This window comes from Osmerus eperlanus, chromosome 8, assembly GCF_963692335.1.
Source record: "Osmerus eperlanus chromosome 8, fOsmEpe2.1, whole genome shotgun sequence".
Classification (NCBI taxonomy): Eukaryota; Metazoa; Chordata; class Actinopteri; order Osmeriformes; family Osmeridae; genus Osmerus; species Osmerus eperlanus.
This window is the reverse complement of record NC_085025.1, coordinates 12,601,485-12,616,414: the sequence shown is the minus strand read 5'-3', so window position 1 is coordinate 12,616,414 and position 14,930 is coordinate 12,601,485. Positions and strand designations below refer to the sequence as shown.

The window sequence follows — 14,930 nt, the reverse complement described above, 5'->3', positions numbered from 1 at the left end:
GCTGTAGCTTACGCGAGACACACTACAAAAACATCTACACTACATAGCTGTTTAGGAAGTCAAACGGCGACAGAACATGTTCGGCACTCCCCTTACTTAAATCAAAAGTCTATCTAACTACTAACCTGAACTTCATTGCCACAGCCTAAACGTTGTCAATCTGTTCATGAAAATAATTAATTTCAGCTTAAACCGTACAACGGAACGTTAAATCCAATTCAACCAACGCAATCGCTACCAAGACGAACACAGCAGTAGTCTAGTACTGTACCGTAGTAGTACAATTTACCGGGCAGCTTCTCCACACAGGGCTATATCGCATTTTGCGTTGTTACTGACAATGATCGCTACCAGTGAGCTTTTTATGAATGAGCGATTTTCCACTAAATAAATGTCAAGCTTATTTATGTTTTGGGGGGCATATTTTCAGTTAGCAGATGGTACTGTTTGAATCGCGATTCCATCTTCTACTGCCGGGTAACGTCGTAGAATAATCTTCAAAGGGGGTTCTTTATTAATGAATGAATGCAATGAGTAGGCTAAATGCCTGAAAATATCATGAGAAGGGAAAAACTTAAAATGACGTTTAAGTCATAGAGATTAGGTCAATTTTTACACCGGTCTGCCCAATTTATTCGTTTTGTTTCAACGATGAGGCTGCCTCTTGCAGGGGAAATGAGAAGACATCTATTTCATTCTACACTTCACTCGTATTTTCAGTTGTAAATGAGCAGCAAAAAAAAAAAGCTTTTAAATCTATGTCATCTTTATAAATAATAAGTATGCATTTTTATATAAAATATACAGAAATATCAGTTGTAAAAATGTCATTCAAAAACGGACCCCTGTGCAACCGACGCAAGCAAGCACACCCTACAATTTCCCCAGAAATTGTACCCTCTCTAGTTGGGTGTGCTTTGCCTTCGGCAAGGGCACAACCTTTGTTCTCTCACATATATATTTATTTATTGTTTATTTTCGCCCCCCTAAGGATCAGTCAATATTTGGACTACATACACAACGGCGGTGTTAAAAGGTTCGTCTTGGTAGCGATTGCGTTGGTTGTATTTTTATTTACGTTCCGTTGCATGGTTTAAGTAGAAATTGCGTTTTTGTGGTGAAAAGTGAAGCTAACGGTGGCTAATTTGCTAGCCACAGTCATTGACGTTACTAACGTCACTAACGTCACGAAAACATGCGTGACTACCTGTAGCAGAACATTCGTTTCACGTCTGTTAACTTGGGGGATAGCTAGGCTAACTATAGCTTTACTGCAAGGCAGCTGCAGAAACGCCACAAGCAAAGAGGCCAGGGTGATAACTATTTACTCATTTTACTTTGTGATGTGAAACACAATTATGAAATGTAATGTACAATATTAGCTGATATTATTAAGGAAGTAGGCCCACATCTACTTTTGGAAACGGTAGTCTACTATTTCACTGAAGCATTAGCATCATGACATTAGCCTCTGTTGCCCGGGCAACACATACTACAGTGGACATTATACATTACAAGTAAACGATTTGTGGGTGAAATTATCATTACCTGTGGTTTCAAACCAGTGTTGCTCACTGCAACGCTGTAGCCTACGCGAGACACTACAAAAACATCTACACAGCTGTAGGAAGTCAAACGGCGACAGAACATGTTCGGCACTCCCCTTACTTAAATCAAAAGTCTATCTAACTGCTAACCTTAACTTCATTGCCACAGCCTAAACTTTGTCAATCTGTTCATGAAAATAATTAATTTCAGCCTAAACCGTACAACGGAACGTTAAATCCAATTCAACCAACGCAATCGCTACCAAGACGAACACAGCAGTACAGTAGTCTACTGAGTAGGCTAAATGCCTTAAAATATCACGAGAAGGGAAAAACTTAAAAGGACGTTTACGTCATAGAGATTAGGTCAATTTTTACACCGGTCTGCCAAATTTATTCGTTTTGATTCAACGATGAGGATGCCTTTTGCAGGGGAAATGAGAAGATCTATTTCATTCTACACTTCACTCGTATTTTCAGTTGTAAATGAGCAGCAAAAAAAAAAAAGCTTTTAAATCTATGTAATCTTTATAAATAATAAGTATGCATTTTTATATAAAATATACATAAATATCAGTTTTAAAAATGTCATTCAAAAACGGACCCCTGTGCAACCGACGCAAGCAAGCACACCCTACAATTTCCCCAGAAAATGTACCCTCTCTAGTATTACATTAAACATAGAAAGTTTGATTATTTTATTATTTATCATCATTTTGATTAATTTATTAAATGTGATACAGTATCTCTCACCATTCATGAAATGCATTTCTCTCCAGATGGAGGCTATTCCACTCTTCACCACAAAGTAGGAGAAAACATCAGACTGCCGTGTGACAATGTGGTTTACACAGACTGCTCCTCTACTATATGGAACTTCAAGAGCACTGAGCTGGTTAATCATGGAGTTATAAAAAGAAACTCAGGCAGAGCAGAGAGACTGAGTCTGGGGTCCGGCTGTTCTCTGATTGTTCATAATGTCACAACTGAGGATGCTGGATACTACACCTGTCGACAATATCTCACAAAGGGAGGGGATCAGTACGGGAATGATGCAGTGGTAGAGCTGTCTGTTCGAACCAGTAAGTATGTCACTTTCAACTATATGGGCTCATAGAGGAAACAACATGATGAAACCTAACATGGATTTTGAACCCTAACATCTCTTCTCAGTCACAATGTCCTTGACTCCACCAGTAGGCTGTGACTTGAAATACAGGGCTGACAGCGTCACATGAATGTCTGACCTGAACATAATTAACAATGTCAGTTCTGATCTCATTAATATTATGCAAACAGATGAAGACAATGTTTAAAGTAAAATGTGCAACAGAGATTCACATGGAGATCTTTCTTATACTCTAAGCATAATCTACGTAGAGTATTGTACATTCAATAGAGACTTGGGGTTATCAGGATACGTGTACACTTCATGTTTTTGTATAATATTACATTAAACATAGAAAGTTTGATTATTTATCATTTTGATAAATTTGCTAAATGTGATACAGTAGTTCTCACCATTCATGAAATGCATTTCTCTCTAGATGGAGGCTATTCTTTACAACAAAGTAGGAGAAAACATCAGACTGCCGTGTGACAATATGGTTTACCCAGACTGCTCCTCTACTATATGGAACTTCAAGAGCACTGAGCTGGTTTCTTATGGAGTTATAAACAAAAACTCAGGCAGAGCAGAGAGACTGAGTCTGGGGTCCGACTGTTCTCTGATTGTTCTTAATGTCACAACTGAGGATGCTGGATACTACACCTGTCGACAATATCTCAGAAAGGGAGGGGATCAGTACGGGAATGATGCAGTGGTAGAGCTGTCTGTTCGAACCAGTAAGTATGTCACTTTCAACTACTATATGGGCTCATAGAGGAAACAACAGGATGAAACCTAAGATGGATTTTGAACCCCTCTTCTCAGTTACAGTGTCCTTGACTCCACCAGTAGGCTGTGACTTGAAATACAGGGCTGACAGCATCCCATGAATGTCTGACCTGAACATAATTAACAATGTCAGTTCTGATCTCAGTAATATTATGTAGGCTACTATCCAACTGAATATCAGGAGTGATATTACATAGTCATGAATTGTAAATCTGTAGACAGCTCTTTTCTGAGGTATTCAGAGATCCATATATCAAATAGTTTAACTCCAACCCCTATAATATTATGGAACGCCGAGTTAGTAAAAATTAAATAAATAGGTAAATAAATAGATAAATACATACATAAATAAATATGGCTATGAAATAAATTCTGAAATTAAAAAAAGATGGCAATACATATATAAATATAGCATTATATAATTATATAGCTGAATCCATTTACCGACATCAATAAATAAATACATTTATTTATTTCAAAATGACGTTTTTGTAAAGACAACATTTATTTATTTCATGGGACATTTATTTCCTAATGCCACATTTATTTATTTTTTGAGACTTTTACACACCACATTTATTTCCACACCACATTTATTTCCACACCACATTTATTTTTGTGCTGTATTTATTTCCGATCTCACATGCAAACGAGAGGGGCGTGGTTATCTTCGGACCAACGCAGCTGCACACAAGATCGAAGGCAGATAAGGACACCTAGATTCGGTAGATGATGGAGGTAGAGGTACTTGGGCGGATAAGTGCTCTACAGAACATAGATATTGAAGTCTCAAATAGCACCTATGAAGACGTAGTGGTGGCAGTGATTGTTAGCTTTGCAGACGAGTTACGTCACACGAGCTAAAGCAATGTTTACAAAGGTAACTTCAGCGCTACGTCGCAGCTATCAAAGACCAAGTCACCACACGTAGGCTATAGGTCACCGCCATCACTCCCATTGGGAACCAATAATAAAAAGGCAGAGACGACAGACATTGTGGACAAAGCTTGTCTACAGTGTATCCTTTTCGGCAGTGCGATGCCACTGTCACCCCCCCATACAGGTAGCTCTACAGCTATCCCCTTAGCACAGGTGCTGGACCCGCGGTGTTATCGCCCTGGTTTCCAGACTACCTGGTTTCTGTAAGCATGCGAGCTGTGCGTTCTCCTAACAGCAGCAGCTGCCGTTGGCCTCTATCACCAGATTCGTCACAAATTCACACAACATTCAACATTATTGGCGAATTTCAAGTCGCATCTCATAATTGCTGCTGTAGGCTAAGAAAATAAAACAGTTGCAAGCTGGCATTAAGTGGGATTCGATCGCACTAGAGCAAGAATACATGATTGTTGGTCCGTTGAAGCTATTCAGGCTCATGGATGAAAGGCGCTTGTAGTCACAAATGTATTGGCATTTAATCAACATTTTGTATGGCCTGGGTTCATCGAAAACAGCTGGTTATCGTGGGCACACCAGAAAATACCCGAATGTGTAATCGCGTAGGCTTGGGGTTGTCTTGAGGCAATAGCCAAATTTCCCACGATACCACAGCCCCTTATGAAACTACATCTTACAAATTAGCCTACTTAAATCGTCACTGTGAACCCAGACAATAGGTTACGATCAAAATACGCTAAACCCTAAAGGAAGATTCTTGTTGTGGCTTTCTACACTTGCCGTCTTGCACACAAACACGTGCTTGATAAGTCTCAAACCATTTAAGACTTAGCACTTATCCGCCCAAGTACCTCTACAAAATCCACAATATTTGCCAAAATAATACATCCTGACAAGCCATGCTGATCAATTTGATCTATAAGGCCAGCATGCGATCTCTGACACGACTAATGTCTTCCATCATCTACCGAATCTAGGTGTCCTTATCTGCCTTCGATCTTGTGTGGAGCTGCGTTGGTCTGAAGATAACCACGCCCCTCTCGTTTGCATGCCGGAAATAAATACATCACAGAAATAAATGTGGTGTGGAAATAAATGTGGTGTGGAAATAAATGTGGTGTGGAAATATATGTGGAAATAAATGTGGTGTGTAAAAGTCTCAAAAAATAAATAAATGTGGCATTAGGAAATAAATGTCCCATAAAATAAATAAATGTTGTCTTTACAAAAACGTCATTTTGAAATAAATAAATGTATTTATTTATTGATATCGGTAAATGGATTCAGCTATATAATTATATAATGCTATATTTATATTTGTATTGCCATTTTTTTTTTTTCAGAATTTTTTTCATAGCCATATTTATTTATGTATGTATTTATCTATTTATTTACCTATTTATTTATTTAATTTTGACTAACTTGTCGTTCCATATAATATGCCACCAACCTGTAACTATTTTCTGGTCCAACAGATGGAATCACTACCTCTGCGTCCAGTATTTCCCCATTCATGAAGGGTATGTTACTACCATATAAACCTTTTACCAGGCAGAGTTTGACATGGGTGCAGTACAGTTTTGATATCAAATACAAGGCTGACAAGTTATCAATCACAACCATAGTGACTGTCAATCTTTATACCATTAATAATGTCACTTGTGATCCAGAGAATACACACAACATACACTAATGTTATTAAGTTAACATCAATGATCATTACAATAAAACATAAAATGGAATAAAATAGTAATAGAAAACTTTTATTATGATTAGTGCGCAGTAAGCCACAACATTGAACCAGTTTCAGCTACTCCTTTGTTAAATCAATGATGTACAATGTTTGGATTGTAAGTATGTGATCCTGGTTTGTAACATCATACAGGTCTCACAACACCCCTCTCCACCACTTCAACACCTCCATTTACTGTGGGTGGAGCAGTGGGTACAGCAGTACGTGGAGCCATTGGTGCAGTCCTGCTCTGCCTCCTGGCTGTCATCATCATAGTTCACAAGAAGAAAGCCAGTAAGTTACCCTCATTGTTGTTCATAGAAATGTTATGTAAAGTATGATTTGGGGAAGCCACATACATATCTATTTTGAGAAGGTATTGATTCTTAATGTTTTCTGTTTTCAGAGAAGGAAAAGACAAACTATGACACTCTTGTGAGTATCAATATATTAGTTGATCACATTCAACAAACATGAACTGTGAACTGAAATTCTGTTTACTTGCTTAAAATTTGCATAGGCTCTGACTACAGACATTGTTAGTAACACCACAGGGAACCAGCAATTCCATCCTACTAATGAGGACACGGTGAGAAAGAGATACCAGTTATTTCATGTTATTAACTCCAAACATCCCTCAGTGTGTGTAACAGCAAAAACACATATTTAACTGATCAGAGTCAAATCATTGAATCTGCTAAGTCACTTAGAAACACCCTGTTTGTGCTGAATTCTTCTGGTAAAACTACACCCCTAGGATGGATGTGACAATAGCAACAGCTATGCCAACATCAATGACCACAGCCAAAACTAGAATGCTCCAAAACTAGATGTAAGTAAAGATAGAGTACTACAGTATTGAAACAGTGTGTACAAACATCTTTCTTGGGTTGTTGAGTTGTATTGTGTTCACAGACTCAGCAGGATGACATGGTGACATATGCCTCAGTCAATCTCTCCTCATCTAGAAGAAACTAGAGAGCCATCGAGCGACACTGGTGACCACAGAGATCTCTCTCAACCGTCAACAAATCTCAGGGAAAGAAATAAATTGTCATGCATTGTCAACCACTGCAGTGATGCCATATCTTGTCAGTTTTCATGCTATCTAACCATTTATATATTTATTTGTTTTGCAAATGATGCATTGCTTCTACACTGATATACTTTATCTATTATACCAATTAATTCCATCTCTAATACACCTATACACTCCTAAAGGAGTACAGGGAGTAAAAAGGAAAGTACTGCAGAGTAGTGGTCTTCTGTTGATGTGCAGATACAGAGAAGAGGAGGTTGAGCACCTCTCGTTTCCTCAATTTGCTTCTGCTATTCTGTTTTTCCATCGATTGAAGCATTGACCACTATGACACGAACAAAAATATGTTACAACCATTTGTATTATTTCTCGTTACTAACTTCTATGCAAGCATCTTACTGGCTGACCTCTGGGGCTAACTGAAAATGCACCTCTGTCCTGTTACAGACAAATGTTTACTCATTTGCATTCCAAATAAATGGTCTTCCAATTCGTTTTTTATTAATTGGGTGTGCTCAAGCCTTCGGCGAGAGCACAACCTTTGTTCTCTCACATATATATTTATTGGGTGTGCTTTGCCTTCGGCAAGGGCACAACCTTTGTTCTCACATATATATTATTATTTTTATTATTCTTTTTGCCCCCCTAAAACTCAGTCAATATTTGGCCTACATAGACAACCTAGGCGTCAAAAGTTTCGTCTTGGTAGCGATTGAGTTGCTTCTATTGGGATTTACGTTCCGTTGCATGGTTTAGGCTCAAGTTAAGTTTTTGTGGCGAAAAGTGAAGCTAACGGTGGCTAATTTGCTAGCCACAGTCACTGACGTTACTAACGTCACTACGTCACTAACGTCACGAAAACACGCGTGACTACCTGTAGCAGAACATTCGTTTCGCATCTGTTAACTTGGGGGATAGCTAGGCTAACTATAGCTTTACTGCAAGGCAGCTGCAGAAACGCCACAAGCAAAGAGGCCAGGGTGACTATTTACTCATTTTACTTTGTGATGTGAAACACAATTGTGAAATGTAATGTACAATATTAGCTGATATTATTAAGGAAGTAGGCCCACATCTACTTTCGGAAACAGTAGTCTACTATTTCACTGAAGCATTAGCATGACATTAGCCTCTGTTGCCCGGGCAACACATACTACAGTGGTCTATGATGCATCTGTTTTCAATCGTTAAAATAAACATTCCTCACAAATACATTTTCGTTGTAGGATTTATTATGACATTACATTACAAGTAAACGATTTGTTGGTGAAATTATAATTCCCTGTGGTTTCAAACCAGTGTTGCTCACTGCAACGCTGTAGCCTACGCGAGACACACTACAAAAACATCTACTGTACACAGCTGTTTAGGAAGTCAAACAGCGACAGAACATGTTCGGCACTCCCCTTACTTAAATCAAAAGTCTTTCAATAGGTGAAACTATCTGACTACTAACCTGAACTTCATTGCCACAGCCTAAACTTTGTCAATCTGTTCATGAAAATAATTAATTTCAGCCTAAACCGTACAACGGAACGTTAAATCGAATTCAACCAACGCAATCGCTACCAAGACGAACACAGCAGTAGTCTAGTACTGTGCCGTAGTAGTACAATTTACCGGGGCAGCTTCTCCACACAGGGCTATATCGCATTTTGCGTTGTTACTGACAATGATCGCTACCAGTGAGATTTTTATGAATGAGCGATTTTCCACTAAATAAATGTCAAGCTTATTTACGTTTTGGGGGGCATATTTTCAGTTAGCAGATGGTACTGTTTGAATCGTGATTCCATCTTCAACTGCCGGTAACGTCGTAGAATAATCTTCAAAGGGGGTTCTTTATTCATGAATGAATGCAATATGAGTAGGCTAAATGCCTGAAAATATCACGAGAAGGGAAAACTTTAAAGGACGTTTAAGTCATAGAGATTAGGTCCATTTTTACACCGGTCTGCCAAATGTATTCGTTTTGATTCAGCTATGAGGCTGCCTCTTGCAGGGGAAATGAGAAGACATCATATTTAATTCTACACTTCACTCGTATTTTCAGTTGTAAATGAGCAGCACAAAAAAAATGCTTTTAAATCTATGTAATCTTTATAAATAATAAGTATGCATTTTCATATAAAATATACAGATATATCAGTTGTAAAAATGTCATTCAAAAACGTACCCCTGTGCAGCCGACGCAAGCAAGCACACCCTACAATTTCCCCAGAAATTGTACCCTCTCTAGTTACATTTACATTACATTTAGTCATTTAGCAGTCATTTTTACAGTAAGTACAGGGACATTCTCCCCGAGGCAAGTAGGGTGAAGTGCCTTGCCCAAGGACATAACGTCATTTTTTTGGCACGGCCGGGGAATCGAACTGGCAACCTTCATGACTGACTCCCTTAATGAATGAAGTTGAGAATTTTTGTGTCCAATCGCCAGTGACGTCCATTGTAAATGTTTTATTTAAACTCCCATCTAAACTATAACCATACTTCACATTTGTGAGACCATGTCAAGCAGTTTCACGTGCAAGAATCCCCTATATGGTAAAAAACAGTTGCTATGACATACTTCCTATTTTTGTGGCATTTAGTACGCATTGAAACAAGTCATCGTCTTTCTTCAACACGTCCGCCCATATCTCCCAACATCGTTGTGAGAAAGATAAGATGCAAACACAAATAAAGAGGAAGAAGTTATTTTTAAATCCTTTAGTATTTGCGCAATAAACCTGCTGGCATTTCAGAGTTGTAGCCATGGCTAAAACTTTGTTCACGAGAGTTGGTCGGTAAGTGAGATGACCCAAAGACCCTCATTTAAACCCGGAAAAGACAAGGAATAGAGGACGTGATGAAACCAGACACCCTTCTGAAATCATCCTAAAACTTCAAAAGATTGTTGTTTCTACGTATATGTGGTTTTATTGAACCTACCAGCAATGTGTGCTTTACATTGAGTGTGGCTGGCTGAGCCTCCGCTTGTATTCTTGAGAACTGAGATGCAGTTTATCATTTAAACAAGAGATGGAGCCACATATTGTTCTAGCCATCTGCAACAATGTGTGTGAATGAACTGTGAGTCACATTGAACTGTCATATTGTAAGCATGGAAATTCTAAGTACGAAAACTGTCAGACTTAAAGTAGTTGTCATTCCCTCCCAGTAGAATCAGTTGACCACCCACCAGTATTTTGACATTTTAAGTTCACAGTTAAGCTTTTTTACACCTGTTTGGATTGTATGTATGTGATCCTGGTTTGTAACATCATACAGTTCTCACAACACCCCTCTCCACCACTTCAACACCTCCGTGTTCTGTGGGTGGAGCAGTGAGTGGAGCTATTGGTTCAGTCCTGCTCTGCATCCTGGCTGTCATCATCATAATTCACAAGAAGAGAGGAAGTAAGTTAGGGACCTCCTTCTCGGCGCCCTGGATTGGAGTGCTGGATGGCGGTCTTCTGGTTCTGGCTCAAAACGGTCGCTGGACTGGAACCTGCTCTCAGATTAGCCACTGCAAACAGGTCTCCACTCTCCTTAGTGTACTCCCGGAGGAGTACCCCAGTGGGGATGAGACAAATGGCAGGTTGGAGCAGGCACCATGTGGAGGTGCACCTGCTCCTCCACCGGCCCCTGGCTCTCCGTTGGGACCCTCCATCGTGTTGTTCGGTGGAGGGGCCGTTTTGCAGTGTGTCGCATGGATCCATGTTGGCCGACCCTCCACTTTCACAGCTGTGTGAGTCACCAAGAGAACCAGGTATGGACCGGTCCATCTCGGTGAGAGGGCAGTCCTCCGTTTGTGCACTTTCACGTACACATTCCTCCTCTGGGGAGTGGACCTCATGGCCATAAGAGCTAGTGGGAGTGCATCAGGCCATTTTAGGCTCTTCACATATCTTGGCTAGTTTGTTTTTCAAAGTTTAATTTTGCCTCTCCACTTCCCCCGCAGACTGTGGGTGGTAGGGACAGTGGAAATGCTGGTTGATCTGGAGCGCTTTACAAAGTTCCTGAACAATTTGACCTGTGTGAACCTATATCACTGGACAGTCTTGTGGGGATCCCATATCTACAGATCACATCTCTCATGAGAATCTAGGCTACCGTGGTAGCATCAACTTTCCGACATGGGTAGGCTTCTACCCATTTCGAGAACATGTCAACAATTACAAGTACATACTCAAAATTACAACACTGAATGAAATCAATTTGTAAATGCATAAAAGGACCATTTGGTGGTGGATGGGCTGAGTCTCTTCTGTTTGGTCCCTTTCCGGGATTATGCTGCTGGCAGGTATGACACTGAGCACAATGTTGCTCAGCCCTTGGGGAAAAACCAGGTGCAAACCAATTAGTATTTACTATTGAGACCATACCCCCCTTGCTCGTATGGGCACAGCCGTGCGCCATGCGAGCCAACCAAGGGAACAGTTCACGTGGCGCCGCCACGCGGCCATCGGGTGGCTCCACACTGCTGAAGTTGGATCTTTCACACAGCCAACAGATAACCAACCATCCCTCTCAGTGTTATCAGCAGCGGCTTGAAGGTCCGCCACATCATAAAGAGAGGGAGTGTGTGTTTCCGGTTGCTGGGACACAAAATTGAGACCTGGGACACATCAGAGGATTTGGCTGCAGCCTTTGCTGCTAAATCAGCTCAAGCATTTCCTCTTGAAACATCATCTGTATTGTTAGGATGAGCCTCACATTTAACAATAGCTAGCTTTCTCGGTAGTATTTGTTAGATGATTTTTCTTTCAGAAGATAGGCCAAGGAAAGCACCACAATGAAAAATAGTTCACTTCATTTATTAGGCGAGCTGCCCCGATCATGTTACCACATCAGGCAGAGTGGTTGGCATGAGTGAGAAACATGTCTCTCAGATAGCAATTATATACATGAGCTGGACAGTACAGATATAGTAACCACCAAAACATGCCCTTAAACAGTACACATTCTACGAATGATGTTTACCAGATTCGAATGTCTTACTGTCCGTGCAGACCGCATATCCGGAGTTTAGGGAGCCATCCCATGCTCGGGACGAAGATTCATCTACGTACAACACAAGTTCAGCATTATCATTAGGTTTGTCAAACAAATCAGGTCTGGGTGTTAGCACTTTATCGACAACCATCTCACAGTCATGTGGTTCACCATCATCAGGGGTGGGCAACAATGAAGCTGGATTCAATGGGGAGCATCTATGGATCGTAATGTTACTTTGAGTCAACAAAATCAGTTCATACTTTGTAGCTCTAGTGGCTGACAGGTGTTGAGTTTTGGTGCGTAACAGAAGAGCACTTATTGCGGGAGGAACCATCACTGCCAAGGGCGACCCCAGCACTATATCTGCAGTTGCCTCCACACATGTTGCCGCAGCACAGACTGCTCGTAAGCATGGGGGGAAACTTGCTGCCACAGTATATAAAGAAGAACTCACATAGGCGATAGGCCTCCTAAGATTACCATGCTGCTGGGTCAGTATGCCCTGGGCAAACCCTTTGGCCTTGTGGCAGTACAGTGTGAATGGCTTGGTGTAGTCTGGCAGACAGAAAGCTGGTGCCTGGGCCAAGGCCTGCTTGAGAGATACAAATGATGGCCCTTGTCAGCCAGTGCCTGTAGCACAGCAATAGTGTCCCGTTGGCAGGAGGCAAGATTCTTAGAACATATCGGGAACGAGCATACAATCATTTCCACAACACTGTTACCTCATGAGTAACAAAATAACCGCAATTTGGTCTTAAGAGAGATGAGTTAATCAATAAACTGCCAGTCGATCTTTCCCTTAGTATTTGATTGTGTCCCTCGCTGATCATCTGCCAAGTTTGTCAGTTAAAATCCTAACTTTCCCTTTACATTGTCAAAGTATCCCTCACTTGTTTAAAAACACTTGAAAACCCTGAAAAGGTTGGTCTCTCGCATATAAAACAACCAAATAAAACTTAATACGGGAGTCAGGTGGCTGAGCGGTGAGGGAAGCGGGCTAGTAATCTGAAGGATTCCAGTTTGATTCCCCGGCTGTGCCGAAATGACGTTGTGTCCTTGGGTAAGGCACTTCACCCAACTTGCCTCGGGGGGAATGTCCCTGTACTTACTGTAAGTCGCTCTGGATAAGAGCGTCTGCTAAATGACTAAATGTAAATGTAATACAGTTACAATTAAAACCAACATAAAGCTCCCAATAAAATCTCTGTTCAACTAATGTTTTCAGCTGTAAACATGCATCTTACAAGTAACATTCATACATCTCTTTGTTTGGTTCAACCCTGGTCTGTATTCAGTAAAACCATACTCTCTGTCAACAGATCCTTTTCCTCAGATCAAGAATATGGATTGTTTTACATACTTTTCCAATACTTCACGCAACCAGAGTTTTTGCACGCTATCAGAGTTCACAGACTCTGACCAAGACAAAGTAAAAATAGCAAGTCAATTAATGACCCAAATTTACTCAACCAAAACTCTAATATTATATTTTTTATGATTTTTTACGTTACCAGCATCGCAGAGGGACAGCAGGCGCACCAAGCATAAAGCAGTCCGTGAATGTGCTTTTAGAAAAGGATCCCCTTACCTTTTAATTTTATGCCTCGTGGCAGGGTCAGACTGGCCGTCGGGAGAGTCGGGAGATTTCCAAGATTTGTCAAACGGCTGCGGCATAATGCAACAAATATATATATATATATAATAATACACGGTCGTGGGCCGGTCTGCCTTTCAAAGTCCCGGGTCGTTTTTCAGTCCCAGTCCAGCCCTTCCTCACAGGTTCTTCCTCACTGGTGCCACCGTGGGTCTCTCCTGGATCTGGATTTGCAATCCTGCTGCTCGACAACGCCAATTGATGAAGAAAGTGTTTTGTCCGTCTCTTCATAAATGAAATGACTAAGTTTAGTTGAGTTCTGGATTTTAATAAGTATTATCAATCTGCAGATTGGGAGAGAAAACCACACCTCTGACAATAAATGACCACACAACACCAGGCTTAGGTCTCAATCATGTCTCTCTCAGCTCTGAAGGCCGGAGGACCATCTTTTATAGGGCACAAGAATGTAAACATAGATAGTGACAGACAGGCAGTAATGATGTTACAACAGTCTCAGAGAAAGAGATTCACACCTCCCAACCCAGGACCACTCTCAGACTAGAGAGATCCTAGTTGGAGCTCTCCTTGTAGTCATGACAAGGGACAAACCCAGTACTTTCTCCTGACCCCGAACATCTACTAACCCTGACACATAGACACAATCTACTGTTATTAATAGCAAGCTCACATGAGAACATACTAACTAGTATCCAATGACTAGTTCTATTGATTAGTGAATAATGTTCACTAATCATTTTGTTTTAGGGTGCCTCTCACTCTGTGCAAGTCGTCGACTCTGGATCCAGCCAAAGAGCCCCAGACCATTACACTTCCTCCTCCATGCTAGACAGTTGGTGTCACACACTGAGGAACCAATCTTTACCCTACTGGACAACATACTAGAACCCGGCGTGATGCTTCCTCATTTATTCATAGGTCTATAAGACCTTCTTCCAGTCTTCAGCAGTCCACTTGCGGTGCTTCATGGTCCAGGCAAGCCTCTTTTTCTTATTTTGCCACCGTAGCAATGGCTTTCTTACTTCCACTCGACCTGTCAAACTTGCAGCTCAAAGTCTTCTCTTCACAGTTGAAGAGACTTGCTTACTTTGACCGGTGTTAAGCTGTGCATAAAGCTCTTGTCCTGTGAGCCGCAACCACGTAGGCTGTTGACTAATTTGTCTTCTGAATTTGGGTCTGCCACACTTCCTGCCACACTTCCTGTCAGAGTTTCCTCCAGT

General features: G+C 40.8%; 1 long non-coding RNA gene across 1 annotated transcript; it reads left to right on the top strand.

The window, feature by feature from the left end:
• Positions 1-6,581: 6,581 nt before the first annotated feature.
• Positions 6,582-7,255, top strand: LOC134024823 (uncharacterized). Its single transcript, XR_009930937.1, has 3 exons — positions 6,582-6,662; positions 6,831-6,905; positions 6,989-7,255. It is a non-coding gene; the product is annotated as an uncharacterized LOC134024823 (long non-coding RNA).
• Positions 7,256-14,930: the final 7,675 nt, after the last annotated feature.